Source organism: Carcharhinus amblyrhynchos, chromosome 29, assembly GCF_965287045.1.
Source record: "Carcharhinus amblyrhynchos chromosome 29, sCarAmb.v2.hapA, whole genome shotgun sequence".
Taxonomy (NCBI): Eukaryota; Metazoa; Chordata; class Chondrichthyes; order Carcharhiniformes; family Carcharhinidae; genus Carcharhinus; species Carcharhinus amblyrhynchos.
The window spans coordinates 2,599,172-2,617,710 of record NC_137352.1 but is presented as its reverse complement, the minus strand read 5'-3'; the positions used below and the strand labels follow the sequence as shown (position 1 = coordinate 2,617,710).

At 45.2% G+C, this 18,539-nt stretch overlaps 1 protein-coding gene across 2 annotated transcripts in view; it reads right to left on the bottom strand.

The window, feature by feature from the left end:
- Positions 1 to 785, bottom strand: part of bcl9l (bcl9 like) — a 132,532-nt gene extending 131,747 nt beyond the window's left edge. For both annotated transcript variants that reach the window (XM_080214548.1, XM_080214550.1), the window contains exon 1: positions 439 to 785. The gene's annotated coding sequence lies outside the window, so the exon portion shown is untranslated. The remainder of the gene's footprint in view (positions 1 to 438) is intronic.
- Between the last annotated feature and the right edge of the window lie 17,754 nt (positions 786 to 18,539).

The window sequence follows — 18,539 nt, the reverse complement described above, 5'->3', positions numbered from 1 at the left end:
CCAGGTGGCCAGAAACTGTCTGGATGGATGAACACTAGCCAGGTGGCTGGACATTAGCCCGGACGGCTGGACACTGGCCGGGTGGCCGGTAATTGGTTGGATGGCTGGACACTGGTTAGGTGGCCGGACAGTGGCCGGATGGCTGGCCAGTGAGCGGTCAGTGGGTCCCAAATACCCAGAATGCCCCCCACACCAGTTGGGCTTCCCTGATTGGTCAGCAGCAGCACAGAAAGAGACCATTCCCATTGCTGATTGGATTTTTTTGGGGGGGTCAGCAGCCAATAGCCGCCCGGCCCCGGACAAAGCGTCCAACCAGCCCCCCCCCCGGGTCCCCCCCTCCTCACACCGCCCCCCCCCCCCCCCCCCGGGTCTTTAACCCGGTCCCCGGCCTCTCCCTCCCCCCACCCGGGGCCCCGCTATCGCCGCCGCCGCTCTCACCTGTTCCGGGGCCGCGGGCTCCGGGCTGGGCGCCGCTGTCCCGCCGCCTCATGTCGCTGCCGAGCGGGGCCTCGGCCTCCTCCTCCCCCCGGGGCCCATCGCCGGGGCCTCGGCCTCGGGGACCCAGTGAGGCGGCGCCGGCGCTGCTCCTCCGGCCGCTCCCCGCACTCCAGCCGCCGGCAGCGGGGCCCCGGCCTCTGGTCTCGGCGTCGCTCCCGCTGCCCGCCCGGCCCCGGCTCCGCTCTCTCACTCGGCGGCGGCGGCGGCCTGAGAGGAACCGCCGGAGACACAGAGAGAGGGAGAGGGAGAGGGAGCTTCACAGTAAGAGTCCCGGACAGCGCGCCGCCTCACAGCACACAGACACAGCCTGCCTCACACTGAGTGAATACACACACACACTGACTAAACACTGCCCTCACACACACACACACACCGCCTCACACTGACTGAATACACACACACACTGACTAAACACTGCCCTCACACACACACCGCCTCACACTGACTGAATACACACACAGGCTGACTAAACACTGCCCTCACACACACACCGCCTCACACTGACTGAATACACACACACACTGCACAGACAGTACACCGCCTACTGCACACACACAGCCTCACAGCACACAGACACAGCCTGCCTCACACTGACTGAATACACACACAGACTGACTAAACACTGCCCTCACACACACACCGCCTCACACTGACTGAATACACACACAGGCTGACTAAACACTGCCCACACACACACACACACACCGCCTCACACTGACTGAATACACACACAGGCTGACTAAACACTGCCCTCACACACACACACACACCGCCTCACACTGACTGAATACACACACAGCCTGACTAAACACTGCCCTCACACACACACACACACCGCCTCACACTGACTGAATACACACACAGCCTGACTAAACACTGCCCTCACACACACACACACCGCCTCACACTGACTGAATACACACACAGCCTGACTAAACACTGCCCTCACACACACACCGCCTCACACTGACTGAATACACACACAGCCTGACTAAACACTGCCCACACACACACACACCGCCTCACACTGACTGAATACACACACAGGCTGACTAAACACTGCCCTCACACACACACACACACACCGCCTCACACTGACTGAATACACACACAGCCTGACTAAACACTGCCCTCACACACACACACACACCGCCTCACACTGACTGAATACACACACAGCCTGACTAAACACTGCCCTCACACACACACCGCCTCACACTGACTGAATACACACACAGCCTGACTAAACACTGCCCTCACACACACACACACCGCCTCACACTGACTGAATACACACACAGCCTGACTAAACACTGCCCTCACACACACACCGCCTCACACTGACTGAATACACACACAGCCTGACTAAACACTGCCCTCACACACACACACCGCCTCACACTGACTGAATACACACACAGGCTGACTAAACACTGCCCTCACACACACACACACACCGCCTCACACTGACTGAATACACACACAGCCTGACTAAACACTGCCCTCACACACACACACACACCGCCTCACACTGACTGAATACACACACAGCCTGACTAAACACTGCCCTCACACACACACCGCCTCACACTGACTGAATACACACACAGACTACACACTGACTAACACACACCGCCTCACAGGGCACACTGCCCTCACACACACTGCACAGACAGTACACCGCCTCACAGCACACACACAGCCTGACTAAACACTGCCCTCACACACACACACCGCCTCACACTGACTGAATACACACACAGACTGCACGCTGACTAACAAACACCGCCTCACAGCTCGGAGACACAGCACAGCTTGACTAAACACTGCCCTCACACACACACTTCCTAACACTGACTGAATACACACACAGACTGCACACTGATTAACACATACCGCTTCACAGCACAGACTAACTAACAGCACAGAGAAACAGCACACTACACACAGACAGCTCACACACAGCTGACAAACACACACACACACAGATTGACTAAACACTGCCCTCACTGTGCACACAGACTGAACAGTAAGAGTACCAGATACACCGTACTGCTTCACACGTACGTACACACACACACTGCACAGCACACAGAGACTGCCTCACACAGCACAGACTGCCCTCACTGCGCACACTGAACAGTAAGAGTTCTGAAGACACACCATACACACAGAGAGACTGCACACTGCCTGACTAACATGCACAGACTGCCCTCGCTGCACACACAGACCGAACAGTAACAGTCCCAGAGACACTGCACACTGACTGATTACACACAGACAGCACACACTGCCCACACCGAATAGTAAGAGTGCTGGAGACAGAGCACTGCATAGAGAGCACAGCACACTCACCAAACACACTGAATACACACTGTGACTGACAGCACACACATATATACATACTGACAGCACACCAAACACACACTGAATACACACTGTCCTCACTGCAACTGTAACTGACTACACTCACACTAACACAGCACACACTGACAGAAGTCAGAGTCCCAGAGACACAGCAGCACAGAGAGCACTGCACACTGACTAAACGCAGCATATGCCGAATACATACTGCCTTCACTGTACACACAGACTGATTATACATAAGCTGAACACACACACACAGACTTACACTGCTCTCACTATACACAGTCTCGTACTGCTCTCACTACACACAGTCTCACACTGCCCACTTGAGCTCTGGTGAAGGGATCATCCAGGCTCGAAACGTTGGCTCTAATCTCTTTCCACAGATGCTGTGTGGCCTGCTGAGATTTTTCTGTTTTTGCTGCCCTTGATCAACAAAATGTTAGGGTACAGGACCAGAATCCCAAGTTATATTAGGAAGCCAGACAAGACCCCAAAAAAGCTTTCTTTTTTGGTATAAAAGATAAATTATTTCTCTTCAGGAGTGAATCCATTGACAAATTATGGATATTTTGTTAGTAAAACAAGCTTTATTTAATAACACAGTTTTAATCTAGCTCTAACAAATGAAACGCTTAATAATCAACAGTTGAACAATATTTAAAAATGAAAGGAAGAAACTTTATAGCTTGTGGCTGCTCTAGTTCCAAATAAATGCCATTAATGCGTAGATCACTACTTTTAAATAAATACAGCCATGCTATAAATTATGTTAACAGTCTTGAAGCTTTCAGAGAGAAAATAAGTTTCATAGCAGTGTGTACAAACCTCTGTCTTCAAACTGTTCCCAGCTAGAACGGAATATCTGTTTTTCTGCTACAAAATTTGCTCTTCCCCATATTCACATCAGCACCTGACCCCCAAAAAAAGGGGTCCTTTCATGTAAACAAAAGTCTATTAGCTCTATCTAAGTAAACACTGGCAAAGCTAAAATAAGTAATTATCCTGCTCCCCAGCATCTGAACAGCAGTCCTTCCAGACATACCAACTGTGAATAGAATAAGGCTGAATTTTTAAATGTTCCCCTTAAACATGAGAAAAGAATATATCCATATATATCCACATCAACTGTGTTACTATCATCACATTAGCCGCACACAGCGTACCTTTATTAGTGCTCACTGATTGTAAAAATGGTCACCAAGCTTATCTGTACATTTTTATGTATTCTCAGTCAAAGTGCCAAGCTAATGCAAATGCATTATCACGCTTATCTTTACCTATTGAGCAGATACCACCAACTAATCTTGCTAATATTCTTTATTTTTTACTAGTAAATCATTTGCCTGTGACGGTTTCTCAGTTCAGAGACAGAACAGAAATGATCCTGTGAGGGGAAGGTGATGGATATAGGATTGAAAGGAATGATAGCTGGAACACATTGTCCACATCCTGATTAGAAATCATGTGTGAAGAAAGACTATCTAAGGTAAGTGTCTTGTGGGACATCCAAGTGATCATTCCTCTCAGTCGGCGTGAAAGAGTTCTTGAACTTTATGAAGAATGTCCTCGTATAGTCGACATGTGGTTAATTAGCATGTGGTTATTTTTGATGGATGGGTCTGGAGACTCAGATTGAAGAAAAAGTATCAATCCTGTGCACAAATAAGAAATACACTGCCGTTGACTCCCTTGTACTTTTGGAAGTGGCTTAAAACACCCTGGCAACGATCGCACATAAATTTGGCTGGCGTACTTGAGGGCTACATTTTCTTCGTCATAATTGATGCACACTCGAAGTGGCCAGATGCTGTCATCAAGAGATCTACTACATTTGGACAAATCATTGAAAAACATGACAGAATCTTTGCAAGATTTGATAAACCAGAACAAATTTTTTGTGATAATGGCTTAAGTTTACTTCAGAAGAGTTTGAGGATTATCTCATAGTAAATGGCATTGAGCGTATAAAATCTGCACCTTATCATCCAGCAATCAATGAATTATCTGAAGGATTCATACAACCCTTGAAACATTCTTTAATAGCTACAAAAGAGCAAGGTTCATTCTCACGTTGTGTGAATAGATTTTTGGCATCTTATAGAAACACTAAGACTGCATCATTCTCACATGGTATGGACGCAATCATCAGGCAATTCAGAGTACTTCTGGAGATAATTCTGAGAAATAATTTCAAGATGACAACAGTTGGTCAGAGTGCATTGCCAAACTAGTCCATCTTCAGTTTGAACCGTGTAAGAAATCGGACCTGTTTTTGCTAAAACTATGGCTGGTTCCCATTTCTCAATCACAGCAAAATTACACACTAACACTCGATCTCTTTGTTGAAGTGAGTGGTGTTTTGTCCTCACTTCTCATCCAACAGCTTGAGCCTAGAAAGATGATTTGAACTTTAGTAGACACTTCCTCCCTTGGAACTAATTCTGCATCATTCTCATATGGTATGGACACAATCATTAGGCAACTCCACATCCATTAACTTTTTTGGAAATGTATAAGATGCAGAATGCTAGATTATTGCATTAGGGTTTGTTCCTCTAACCATACCACTTATAAATCACCCAACTTCCTGGAAAGTCAAATGTGATTGCAGACACTGTGTCCAGGAACATTATTCATGCGATTACCCGAAGTTCACCTGTATCGCTACTCTTAAAGAGAAAATTGAGAAGTACGTTTGCTTTGTTATTACCTCGGAAAGTTCAGAAATAGTAGAGCGTTAACAATAATCTCAAGTTGTTAGACGAGAAGTGAGGACAAAACAACACTCACTTCAATAAGGAGATCGAGTGTTAGTGTGTAATTTTGCCGTGATTGAGAAATGGGAACCAGCCATAGTTTTAGCAAAAACAGGTCCAATTTCTTAGACCGTTTAAACTGAAGATGAACTAGTTTGGCAATGCCATGCTGACCAACTGTCATCTTACAATTATTCCTCAGAATCACCTCCAGAAGTGTCAACTTCTTTATTCCCTAGTGATGTGAAAACAACTGTGGAAGACTCGGTTAAATCTGAGCGGCCTGATGATTGTTTCTGTGCTACTGTAACATGTGAGAATGAAGTAGAATTAGTTCCAAGAGAAGAATTTTCTACTAAAGTTCCAGATCATACTTCTAGAGTCAAGGACAGCTAAATTCTAGAATGTCGTATACAACCAAAAAGAATACAGATAACTTCCTGATCAATCTTTTTATTGTCTGTGTATAGTGATTAATGATATATAGAGTAGGGTCTAGCGTATTACAATATCATAGTGATTTGTTGTCATGACCACAGAAATAAAAGGAGGGGGATGTTATATATTTAAATGGTTGCAGGTTGCTATAAGAGCTGATCACATGGTTTGATGATGATATCATTAGGGTGTTGTACAGGCTGTTGTTTTACTCTCTGTGTACTCTGTACAGGCTAGAGCTCCTGGAATCAATCTGTTGTTAGTTTGAATTTCTGTGTGGAAATCACATATTTTATTTTTGTGCAATACCCACAGCCCCTAATATAGTTAGGACATTACAACAGCAACACTTGAGAAACATGCGTAGAACAGCTAGAGGCTCTTTTCCCGGCAGTACAGTTAGCTGACCTAGTGATCAATTCACATGAGCGAGTTTGTTAAAATCAACTGACCTCTCTGGGACACATAATGGATCAAAAACAGATACTGCCCAGGGCTGAAAGATGCAATTTGTAGCCCAATTTCCCATTCCCACCACAAAATGGGAAACCATGAGGATCTTGAGATGTGTAGTTTCTACTGCAAATACTTCCGAAATGTCAGCACAGCGGATGCCACACTGACAGTCCTGCTACAGGAAAAACCAAAGATAGTATGGACTGAGAAATTCCACACAGCTTTCAAAGAAATGAAGGCCATTTTAATAGGCTACCCTGTGCCATCAGCTCCGAACTTTAACCAGGCATTTATAATAACCATATGATGCGTGTGACATCAGAGTCGAGAGTGTTCTCCCACAGGTGGACAAATCAGGAATAGCGAGGCCAATCGGGTACATTGCTAAAAGCCTCAGCAAGCACCAGAAACATTATTTCACAAAAGAGAAGGAAATTGTCGGATCATTACTGCCTCTCAAACACTTTGAGATATCTGTCTGAAATGGGACAGAGAGACCACAGTCTGTACCGACCACAATCCATTAACTTTTGTGGAAAAGTTTAAGATGCAGAATGCTAGATTATTCTGTTAGCGTTTGTTCCTCCAACTGTACCACTTAATCATCGTCCAACTTCCTGGAAAGTCAAATGTGATTGCAGATGCCCTGTCTAGAACTTAATGAAGCCGAGTTAGAACGGAAAAGATAATATTGACCATTGCTGGGAGAATTAATATGTGCGAGAGAGTTTATAGTTTTATTCTCTTTTGTACTGAATTGCGAATGAACCAGTTTTCATTCTGGTGAAGCAGGGAGGTATCAGGATGATGAAGGAAAACCGCAGATGACATACAGAAATACTGAACTTTTAAATAAGACACGTGAGTTTTAAAAATGGACACACGAGCCAAAGGTGGCTGATGATGCAAATTCTGTCATTCTGTCACTGTCTGAATTGCTGATGGGTGATGCTAAGAGAAAGACGATGGAATTGCACCTGTGTCCAGGCAGGGACATATGAAAATCGCAAAAGCCATACAAAAACTACTACCATCTCCTGTGGAGATAATGGGAGCTGATTGTCATCTCAGCAGGAATGATATCCTGTGAACAATGTCCCAGACTGAGTTGCAAATGTTTGCTTTTCAGGAATATACAAAGGCGAGGATAAATACCAACTGCAAAATGTGGTCAATGTTAACTAGTGTTGGAAGTGTCAGTGTGTAGGACACAAGAGAAATGACAGCCACTGACAACTGCAAAGTTCTTGCAGGGAACACTCTCTCTCTGATTGCAAAGCAAGCCAAGCCAGCAAAGGCACAGCTGAAAAGAAAGTTGGGCAGCTTCTCAGCCAAACTGCAGAACACTGGAATCTCGAAACCGACTATTTGCCTGCTGAAGTCGGTGCAGATGGAATCGCAAATCACTACAGTGTTAGGGACCAGATTAGAAACCTCAAGCTACATTGTGGAATTAGATTAGATCCCATCTATTCTTTCTATTTTGGTATTAGTGTGAGGATAATATGTTTAATTTTCACTCCAGGTGTGATTCTATTAACCCACTGGGAAGCTTTTATTAAAGCAAATGTTATTTAGCAATACAGTTTAAATATAATGAATTAATTAACTTAACCTTTACCCAAGATAGAATTCTGAACTGTTTAACCATCTCTATTAGTTCCAAATAAAGCACTATTCCTCATAGACTTAAGTTTCCATTCAAAAGTCAGTTATCAAACGACACAGGCAGATATGGTTTTTAATTGCCAACAGCCCTAAGGCCTTTGAATACATCTGGAGAGAGATACCTGTCTCCTGACACTCAGACAGCAGCCTCCAGAGAGAGGGAGCGAGAGAGAAGAACACCTCTTACTGCTTTCAGGATCAAGCAGGAAATGAAACTGTCTTTTCCCTGTGAGCTTAGCTCTGCCCATTCATTGTCTGACTCTGTCTCTTGTCAATCAACCTAATTAAACCCTACTGTGAAACCCCAGGGAAAAACTCCAAAATAATCAAAAATGCATTAACTCAGATTAAAATAAACACCCCATTATCTCTCAGCATTATTCTCCTGCATTCTCAGCATGTGGGCTGACTGGTGCAGACATGGTTCAGAGATGAGGAAGAATTCATAGAGTGTATTTGAGGCAGTTTCCTAGAATAATATGTTCTAGACCTAACCAGGTATTAGACTGCTTTGGATCTGTAATTAGGCAGATTTAATAAACATTCTCAGAGTAAAAGCTATTTCCTAGGAAAAACTGACCATAATATGGTAAAATTTAGCATTCAGTTGAGACTTGGGTCAGAAACAACTGTGCTAAACTGAAATAAAGGCAATTACAAAGGATTGAGGGCAGAGTTCGCCGGAATGGGAAAGATGTTTAGCAGTAAAGGTTAACAAGCAGTGGCAGACATTTGTGAAAATAGCTCACAACTCACAGCAAAGATACCTCCCAGTCAGGAGGAAGGATTCAATGAAGGGGACAAATCAACCTTGGTTAACCAAGGAAGTTAAAGATAGTGTTAAACTGAAAGAAAGAAACATACAATGTGGCAAAAATTAATGGTAAACCAGAGGATTGGGAAAGTTTTAATAACCAACAAAAGCTGAACAAAAAGATAATAAAGAGGGAGAAGATAAACTATGAGGGTAAACTAGCAAGCAATTTAAAATGGACAGTGAGAGCTTCTTTAAATATATAAAAAGGCAGAGGGAGGCCAAAGAGAACAAAGGCCCCTTAGCGAATGAGACTGGGGAACTAATAATGGGAAACCAGGAAATGGCCAGGAATTAAATAAATATTATGAGTCAGTCTTCACGGTGGAAGACATTAACAGTATTCCAAAGGCACTAAGTAAGCAAGGGGCAGAAGGTGGAGGAGAAAATAAATACAATAACTAGCATTAGCGAAAAGTACATGGGAAGTAATGGGGCTAAAGACTAATAAATATCATAGGCCTAATGAGTTGTGTCTGATACTATAAAAAAAGCAGCTACAGAGATAGCGGATGCGCTGTAGTAATCTTCGAAGAATCCTTACATTCTGGAAAAATCCCAGAGGATTGGCAAACAATGTAACACCCTTATTCAAAAAAGGGAGGGAGGGACAAAGCAAGTTGTAGACTAGTTAACTTAACATCTGTCATTGGGAAAATGCTAGAATCCATTATAAAGGATGTAATGGCAGAGTGTTTAGAAATACAAAATGTAATCAAGCAGAGGCAGCGTGGCTTCCTGAAGGAGAAATCATTGGCATAAGTGATCTCTTCAGATATATCCTCACATTTATCCATTGCCGAACTCATAGAATCATAGAACCCTACAGTGCAGAAAGAGGCCATTCAGCCCATTGAGTCTGCACCGACCACAATCCCAACCAGGCCCTACTCCCACATCCCTATATATTTTACCCACTAATCCCTCTAACCTATGCATCTCAGGGCACTAAGGGACAGTTTTAGCATGGCCAATCAACCTAACCCGCATATCTTTGGACTGACCAGGCCAGCCAGCTAGCCAGAGAGGACCGGAGGCTTTGCGGTGATTGCTGAGTTCCCTCTGTTTCCAAAGTGTAATAGAGTGAATTCATGTGGCCATTAAGGTGCCAACTACCGAGCCGGGAGCCTTTGTGAACTGACAGGTCTTCCCCTCAATGTGCAGATCATCAGTAACCACAGGACACAGATTCTGCAGGCCTGTGCCCAGTACCCTGGCAGCTCACGTGATGCTTACTCAGGTACCAAGGCTGCTCATGGCTTCTGCATGATTGGATAGATGGCTCCTGGGTAACAAAGGCTGCCCACATGACCCTCCTCTGGCAGCCAATAACAGAAGTAAAGGAGAGATACAACATGAATAACACCTCCACAAGGCCGGTGCTGGAGAGGACCATTGGGCTGCTCAAGGTATCTTGGTCAATCAGGGGCAACAAACACGTGAGATGTGAGGGCTCCATAGTGTTTGCACTCCCTGTCACACTCACATCTGTGCACTGCACTCTTACCTTCATCCGAGATCCCTGCCTCACCACCACCGGTAGAGTGAGCTCCACAATGACATTCCATTTGCAGTGCATCCATTGTGTATCTGCTGAGGATGGATAGCTTGGTACCCGAGCTCCCATACTGCTCTCCACCACATTCCAGCTTCTCTTCTCCTGAAAGGGAAAAGTAGATTTCATTATTCGTGCTCTCACTCCCTGTCAGTCTGCTGCAGTTTCTGCCCCCTGTCCCCCAGAGTGGTACACTTCACCTCTGACACCCTGAGGTTGGGATTGCTGATATCCCAGCCTTGACAGGGCAGGTCTCACTGCCACTGGACACACAATCTTACACCCTGAGCTTCCAGCTGACTACACTTCTCCACCCAGTTCCACACCATCTCCGCCAAACGGAACTGAAAGCCATGTGTGGTACACCATGTTGTGCCCACTGCCTCAGCCTTCTTGTCCAGATGGGGCAGTTCCTGGGCATCAGTGTGACCAGCTGGCACTGACCACCTCCACCACGACTCCCAGGCACTCATCTGAGAGACCGGTTCAGAATGCCCACCAGACTTGTCCTCCCAGCATCCAAGCCCACCGGGTGCTGAGACCACGCTGCACTGAGAACCCTGCTGCCTGACTCCACACAAATCCCTCTGCCTCACCTACAGCCCCCAAGGCTGCTGCCTGCAGAGTTTGTCAACCCCGCCACTGGGTTCCCTGGCACCTGACTCATCCCCATCCACACCCGCATTGGCAACCCAACCGGCAGGTGTGTTTCACGCTGGGAGGAGGTCCTGATTGGCCATTCAGCTGATACCCAGGCAGAATACAGTCTTTGCCGGGAACGAGCTTTCTGTCCTGTGGTAAATTCAGCCGCAAAAGCTGGTCAGAAGTGTTAATGAATTCAAACCGCTTTATAGACAGAAACGTCAGAATATAAACAGCAAGAACTCCAGACCAGGACAACAGCTGGGTCTCAGTCCCTGAGGAAGACTAAACTCGTGAAACCCATCCTACTGATGACACCGCTATGGGTTTGCTGCACAGAGTTACAGACACCAGACAATGCAGTTAATATAAACGTTCATAACAATAACACTCATAACACATCCACCTCCCCCCCCGCCATCCTCACACACACTCCAAATGTAAAATTCAGGCCATGGTTTCCTGTTAGGGACAGGCTGTTCCATCATAGTCTGTACTTTCACTGTTCTTGGCCTTGCCCAATGAAATTCCTTTGATAAGTAACCCACACTGCTGCAGTCTCTCTCTGGATAAGGTTTACTACCAGATCTGCTAATTGTAATTGTTTAAAGAGTCTCCAAGTGTTTGAGATAACCTTTCCAGGTGTTGTTGTAAATCAGTACAAGACCCAAGTAAGCTGCACAGTTAGAAACACAAATTACAACTTGATTCATTCACCCTTTCAGCCCAAGGGGCAAAACTCAGCACTGGTAATGCCCACTGGGTGGGACAAAAGCCAATATCTCCTTAGTTCATGACCTTAAAGGTAGTTGCCAACATCCTTTCAATAAATCTATCTTAGTGAGGAAGGTGGCATTGCCAACTCTATCAATACCAGTCCCCACACTGTAGGATTGCAGCACAGAAGGAGATTCTCCAGGATGTTTCCTGGGCTGGAGCATTGCAGCTGTCAGGAGAGGCTGGATAGGCTGGGGTTGTTTCCCTTGGAGCAGAAAAGGCTGAGGGGGGGACCTGGCTGAAGTGTATAAAACTATGAGGGGCACAGATAGGGTGGATAGGAAGGAACATTTCCCCTTAGCAGAGGGGTCAGTAACCAGGGCACAGAGATTAAAATTAAAGGGCAGGATATTTAAAGGGGATCTGAGGAAAAACCTTCTCACTCCGAGGGTGGTGGGAAGGGCGGTGGAGGTGGGAACCCTCACAGCATTTAGGTGAGCACTTGAACAGCCATAGCACGGACTAAGTGCTGAAAATGGGGTTAGAATAGATAGGTGCTTGATGAGTGGCACAAACACGATGGAACACTGTGGAATTCCCTGCCCAGTGGGGCAGTTGAGGCTGCCTCATTGAATGTTTTTAAGGCAAAGATAAATAGATTTTTGAACAGTAAAAGAATTAAGGGTTATGGTGAGCGGGCGGGCAAGTGGAACTGAGTCCACGAAAAGATCAGCCATGATCTTATTGAATGGTGGAGCAGGCTGGAGGGGTCAGATTGCCCACCCCTGCTCTTAGTTCTTATGTTCTGATAATGGGCTGAAGGGCCTCTTTCCATACTGTAAAACTGCTATAAAAGGAGGAGGTATTGGGGTTCTTGAGAAACATTAAGGTAGACCAGGGCCTGATGGGATATACCCCAGAATACTGAGAGAGACAAGGGAGGAAATTGCTGGGGCCTTGAGAGAAATCTTTGTATCCTCACTGGCTACAGGGGAGGTCCCAGAGGATTGGAGAATAGCCAATGTTGTTTCCTCCTTTAAGAAGGGTAGCAAGAATAATCCAGGTAATTACAGGTCAGTGATAAGAAAATTATTAGAGAGGATTCTTCAAGATAGGGTTTACTCCCACATGGAAATAAGTGGACATGTTAGTGAAAGGCAACATGGTTTTGTGAAGGGGAGATCGTGTCTCACTAAGTTAATCGAGTTTTTGAGGAAGTGACGAAGATGATTGATGAGGGTAGGGCAGTGGATGTTGTCAACATGGACTTCAGTAAGGCCCTTGACAAGGTCCCTCATGGCAGACTGGTGCAGAAGGTGAAGTCGCATGGGATCAGAGGTGACCTTTGGCAAGGTGGATACAAAACTGGCTCGGTCAAAGAAGACAGAGGGTAGCAGTGGAAGGGTGTGTTCCTGAATGGAGGGCTGTGACAAGTGGTGTTCCTCAGGGATCAGTGCTGGGACCTTTGCTGTTTGTAATATATATAAATGATTTGGAGGAAAATGTAACTGGATTGATTAGTAAGTTTACAGACGACACAAAGATTTGTGGATTTGCGGGTAGTGATGAGGACCATCAGAGGATACAGTAGGATATAGATTGATTGGAGGCTTGGGCAGAGAGATGGAATTTAATCTGGACAAATATGAAGTAATGCATTTTGGAAGGTCTAATACAGATAGGAAATATACAGTAAATGGCAGAACCCTTAAGAGTATTGATAGGCAGAGGAATCTGGGTGTACAGATGTACTGAAAGTGGCGAGGAGGAGGAGAAGGTAGTCAAGAAGGCATACAGCATGCTTGCCTTCATCAACCGGGGCATTGAGTTTAAAAGTTGGCAAGTCATGTTGCAGGTTTATAGAACGTTAGTTAGGCCACACTTGGAATATAGTGTTCAATTCTGGTCGCCACACTACCAAAAAGATATGGTGGCTTTGGAGAGCATACAGAAAAGATTTACCAGGTTGTTATCTGATATGGAGGGCATTAGCTATGAGGAGAGGTTGAAGAAACTTGGTTTGTTCTCACTGGAACAACAGAGATTGAGGGGAGACCTGATAGAAGCCTACAGATTATGAGGGGTATGGACAGAGTGGATAGTCAGAAGCTTTTTCCCAGGGTGGAAGAATCAATTACTATGGGGCACAGGTCTAAGGTGCGAGGGGGCAAGGTTTAAAAGACTTGTACGAGGTAGGGTTTTTACACAGAGGGTGGTGGGTGCCTGGAACTTGCTGCCGGAGAAGGTAGTGGAAGTGGATACGATAGTGAGTTTTAAGGGGCATCTTGACAAATGCATGAATAGGATGGGAATAAAGGGATATGGTTCCTGGAAGGGTAGGGGGTTTTAGTTCAGTTGGGCAGCATGGTCGGTGCAGGCTTGGAGGGCTGAAGGGCCTGTTTCTGTGCTGTAATTTTCTTTGTTCTTTGTCCTTTATTCTATGGAGTGAATTTTCCCCTTCCACACACGTTCCATAGGAATCGTAGTGGGTGAGGGGCGGACAATGGAAAGGTTTGTTGACCTTGGGTGGGATTCTCCGGTTTTGGGGCAAGCGCGGCTGGAAATCCCACCCTATGGCTTCAATGCAACCTTTTCAAATGAAGGATTGGGTCAGAATCTGTTTTTGTTACGGCGTTAACCTTTCTATAATCTATGCAGAATCTGATTAGCCTGTCAGGTTCAGGCACTAACACTACTAGAGAACTCCAACTGCTTTGACTAGGCTCAATGAGGTGATTTGCTATCATTATTGAATTTCTGCGGTCACTTGTCTCTCTAAATTTAAACGATAAGAATGTTGTTTCATAGAAGATTCCCCCAAACCCACATCCTGCATGGCTAAAGTTGAACATCCTGCTTTAACCCAACTGATTCCTTTACATTGTGTTAGTAACCTCTCTCGATCCTCTCATTGTCCTGCCTCCAGGTATGAAAATACGGTGTTTAACTGTCCTCATATTTCAGTGTTAACTAACTGGATAATAGGAGGTTCAATTAGGAATTTGTCTAAGTCTCCTTCTGCCTCACTCTCACTGCCTTCTCCATTCTCCACTGTGCTTACAACTGGACGTAACTGCTCGTTCTTATCCTCCTCCCTACGATGCTATTGTAACATATTGGTAGGACACAGCCCTCTCCTCTCCATGTGATGTGGGGAATCTATCAAATAGAAACTTGCAGATGTTCCTGAGCCACTTTGCAGGTTCCTGTGAGTTGTGCCTGGAACGTTGACATGTTCTAACATAGTGGATCTATCCCTCTCCCTGAAACACATCTCTTTGATTAGTTTCAGACTTCATATCTCATGTCCATGACTTATTCCAAAAGTGAATCTTGGGCAGTAAGCAAAATTAAGTCCAGTCCTTTGTTCCAATCATAGAGATATTTGTGACATTCTGCTTGAATCATTGTTTTGAGAGTTTGTTGGTGCCTCTCTCAAGCCCCTATCTGATATCCATGGACTTTAACTCTTTTATACCCTAATTACTCTTTATGGTTTGAAAAAGTTTAGACATAAAATTGGAACCTTTTTGCTGACTGGACCCCTATTGGTAATCCATCTTGAATAAAGAATTGGGTTAATTTCACAACCTTAGCTATAAGGGAATGGCCTCTGGAAATCGAGTTCTTATTTCCATAATAGTGAAGATATACGGGCGTCCTTCTTTTGTCTTTGGTAATGGTCTCACACAACCTACTAACTTCCTACTAAACGGCTCCTCAAGAACTCGTTTGGGAATGAAAGGATCGGTTTGGTTGTAGTTTGAGGTTTTCACACCATCTGCATCAAGCCCTTGTGAAGATCCAGCCAATAACTTTGCTGGTTTATCCTCTCTTGCCTTTTGTGAATTCCTACATATCCTGCCACAGGAATTTCAAGTGTTATCTGTAAAATCTCCTCCTGATATTTGGGCGGTACCACTATCTGATGAACCACCAGCCACTCTTCATCTGTAGTCTGTGAGGAGCCCTCCACTTCCTCAATAATATCCCATTTTTAACATGATAATATCCTGGAACTTCCTCAGCTTCAGTTTGGATTGATTGTACAGCCATACTTAACTCTGGAGCAGTTTGCTGATCTTCAACTAGAGAAGATTTAGTGACCATCTCTTACACGTGTCGTTAAAGAAAAGTTCAGTTGATCAGATACCTGTCTGTGGCCTCACTTTGACCCCTGGTGATGGACTTTACTTAATCATTACCGAGATCATCACAAACAGCGGAAAAATTCCTGGAACATTTTCCTGTAACTGTTCTGTCTCTTTAACCTCACTTGGGCTTTGTGTAATTATGGAGGATGCTCTTACTTTAGCTCTGGCTAATTGATTTCCCAGGAATAAATCAGGTCCATCTATGGGTAACTTTCTGAACAGCCTCTACCATTGCTGTCCAAACATGAAGTCACATTGCAAAGGTGTTGATAAGTATTCCCCACCAACCCCACTTATAAAACTCTGGCTTTTCATGCACTTTCTGATGGAAAAGTTTTGCTTTTCCCAGAAAAAGTATTTGAGTGATCAGGTATTTCAGGTGGCACAGTGGTTAGCATTTCTGCCTCACAGCGCCAGGGACTTGGGTTCGATTCCTGGCTTGGGTGACTTCTGCGTGGAGTCTGCACATTCTCTCCATGTCTGCATGGGTTTCCTCCAAGTGCTCTGGTTTCCTCCCACTGTCCAAAGATGTGCAGGTTAGGTAGATTGGCCATGCTAAATTTCCCTTTAGTGTCAAGAAGACTAGCTTGGGTAAATGCATGGGGTTTTGTGGATAGGACCTGGGTGGGATTGTGGTGGGTGCAGACACGATGGGCCGAATGGCCTCCTTCTGCACTATAGGGATTCGATGATTCTATATAGTCATATGTTTAGCTATCTCTACTGAGGGATGAGGTATTACTTTTCCTCTTGCTAAGAGTTCTTTATAACTCTCATGTGTCTTATTCCCCTCTCCCTAACTCGCAGTAGTGTTCACACTTGCTTTCACATGTGCTTTCACACTCGATTTCGCATTCGCTTTCACACTCGCTTTCACACTCACTTTCACAGCTGTAGTGAACACTACAATTTCATCTGTTGTATTTTTGGTTAGGGCTTTTTTTTTCTGATTCGCCCTTACCCACCCCAACAAGTCCCATGGGTTTCCTGCACAACTTACAGCAATCTGTCCCACCCACCCTGTTACAATGGAAATACTTAGACCTTTTAATGTCTCATATATACTGACACACTCACACACTGACACACACACATTTACATACTGACCCCCTGCCCCCCCCGCCCCAACACATACACCCTGGCACACACACACACACACACACACACATACACATGCACTCACACACTCACATGTTCACACTCATACGCTGACACTCACTGACACGCTCACTGATATACATTCACTCTCTATATTCTCACACTGTGAAAGGGTCACAAAATGCAGGATTTGGCGGGGGGGGTGGGGGAGGTGGTGGTTACTCTATTGGGGTCCCGATGTGATAATTCAGTGTGAAAGTGTTTTGAAGAGAGAATTCGGACTGGCAATTTCTTCACACTGGCATCAACAGGAAACCAGAAAGAATAATATTCCTTATGGATAAATTCACCAAGACTCACAAGACTGTTTTATTCATTCAATTTTCCATGGACTAAGAGAAAGATTTCCAGAACATTCTGCTTATTGAATGGGTATACTCAGTTCATTCTGTGTGTGTCGACAATTTACCTTCACAGCCGCAGTCACACAGCGGCTGGCAGCTGCCAGGGACACACACTTGGCTCTGAGTTGCTGCTGGTTCTCAGTGTCCCTCTCACTCAATAATCCGCCACATATTGAGAACTGACACAAATATTCTTGTCTGCCCCGATTGCAATCATTCACACAGCACACCCCAAAACTGCAGACAGCGTGAGTGTCAACTCACAGCTGTATTTAGAAAACAATTTTCATATTCTCGCAAAGTCTCCAAGCCAATCACTTCCAAAATATAGACAAGAGGCGCACAGCAGGATCCCATAACAGCTGACGTGAATGGCCAATTAATCCATGGTAAGAAGACTGACAACACCAGGTTAAAGTCCAACAGGTTTACTTGGAGTCATGAGTTTACAGGGTTCAGCTCCTTCATCAGGTGAGTGCTGAAGGACTTTAACCTGGTGTTGTGAGATTTCTTACTGTGTCCATCCGAGTCCAACGCTGGCATCTCCACATCAAAGTGAATCCATGTCAGTGATGGTGTCTGAGGGAGGAATATTGGTCAGGAAAACCCTCCCTGCCAATGTCTCTTCATCTGTGACCCCAGGAATTCTTTCACTTTGGACTCGGATAAATCATAGAAACATACAAACTACAGGCAGGAGGAGGCCATTCGGCCCTCTGAGCCTGCTCCACTATTAATTTTCATTGTGGCTGACCATTGAATTCGATATCCGGGATCCTGCCTTCCTCCCATATCCCTCGATCTCTTCAGCCCCAACAGCAAAAACTCATTTCTGCTTGAAATCAGACAACGAATCGCACGCTTGTGTGAAGGAGAGAAAAGAGAAAGTGAAGATCTCTTTGTGTGAAGAATGATTGGCTCTGAGGTGACCCAATGGAGACGCACAAATCGTTAAATGGGAAAGAGCCC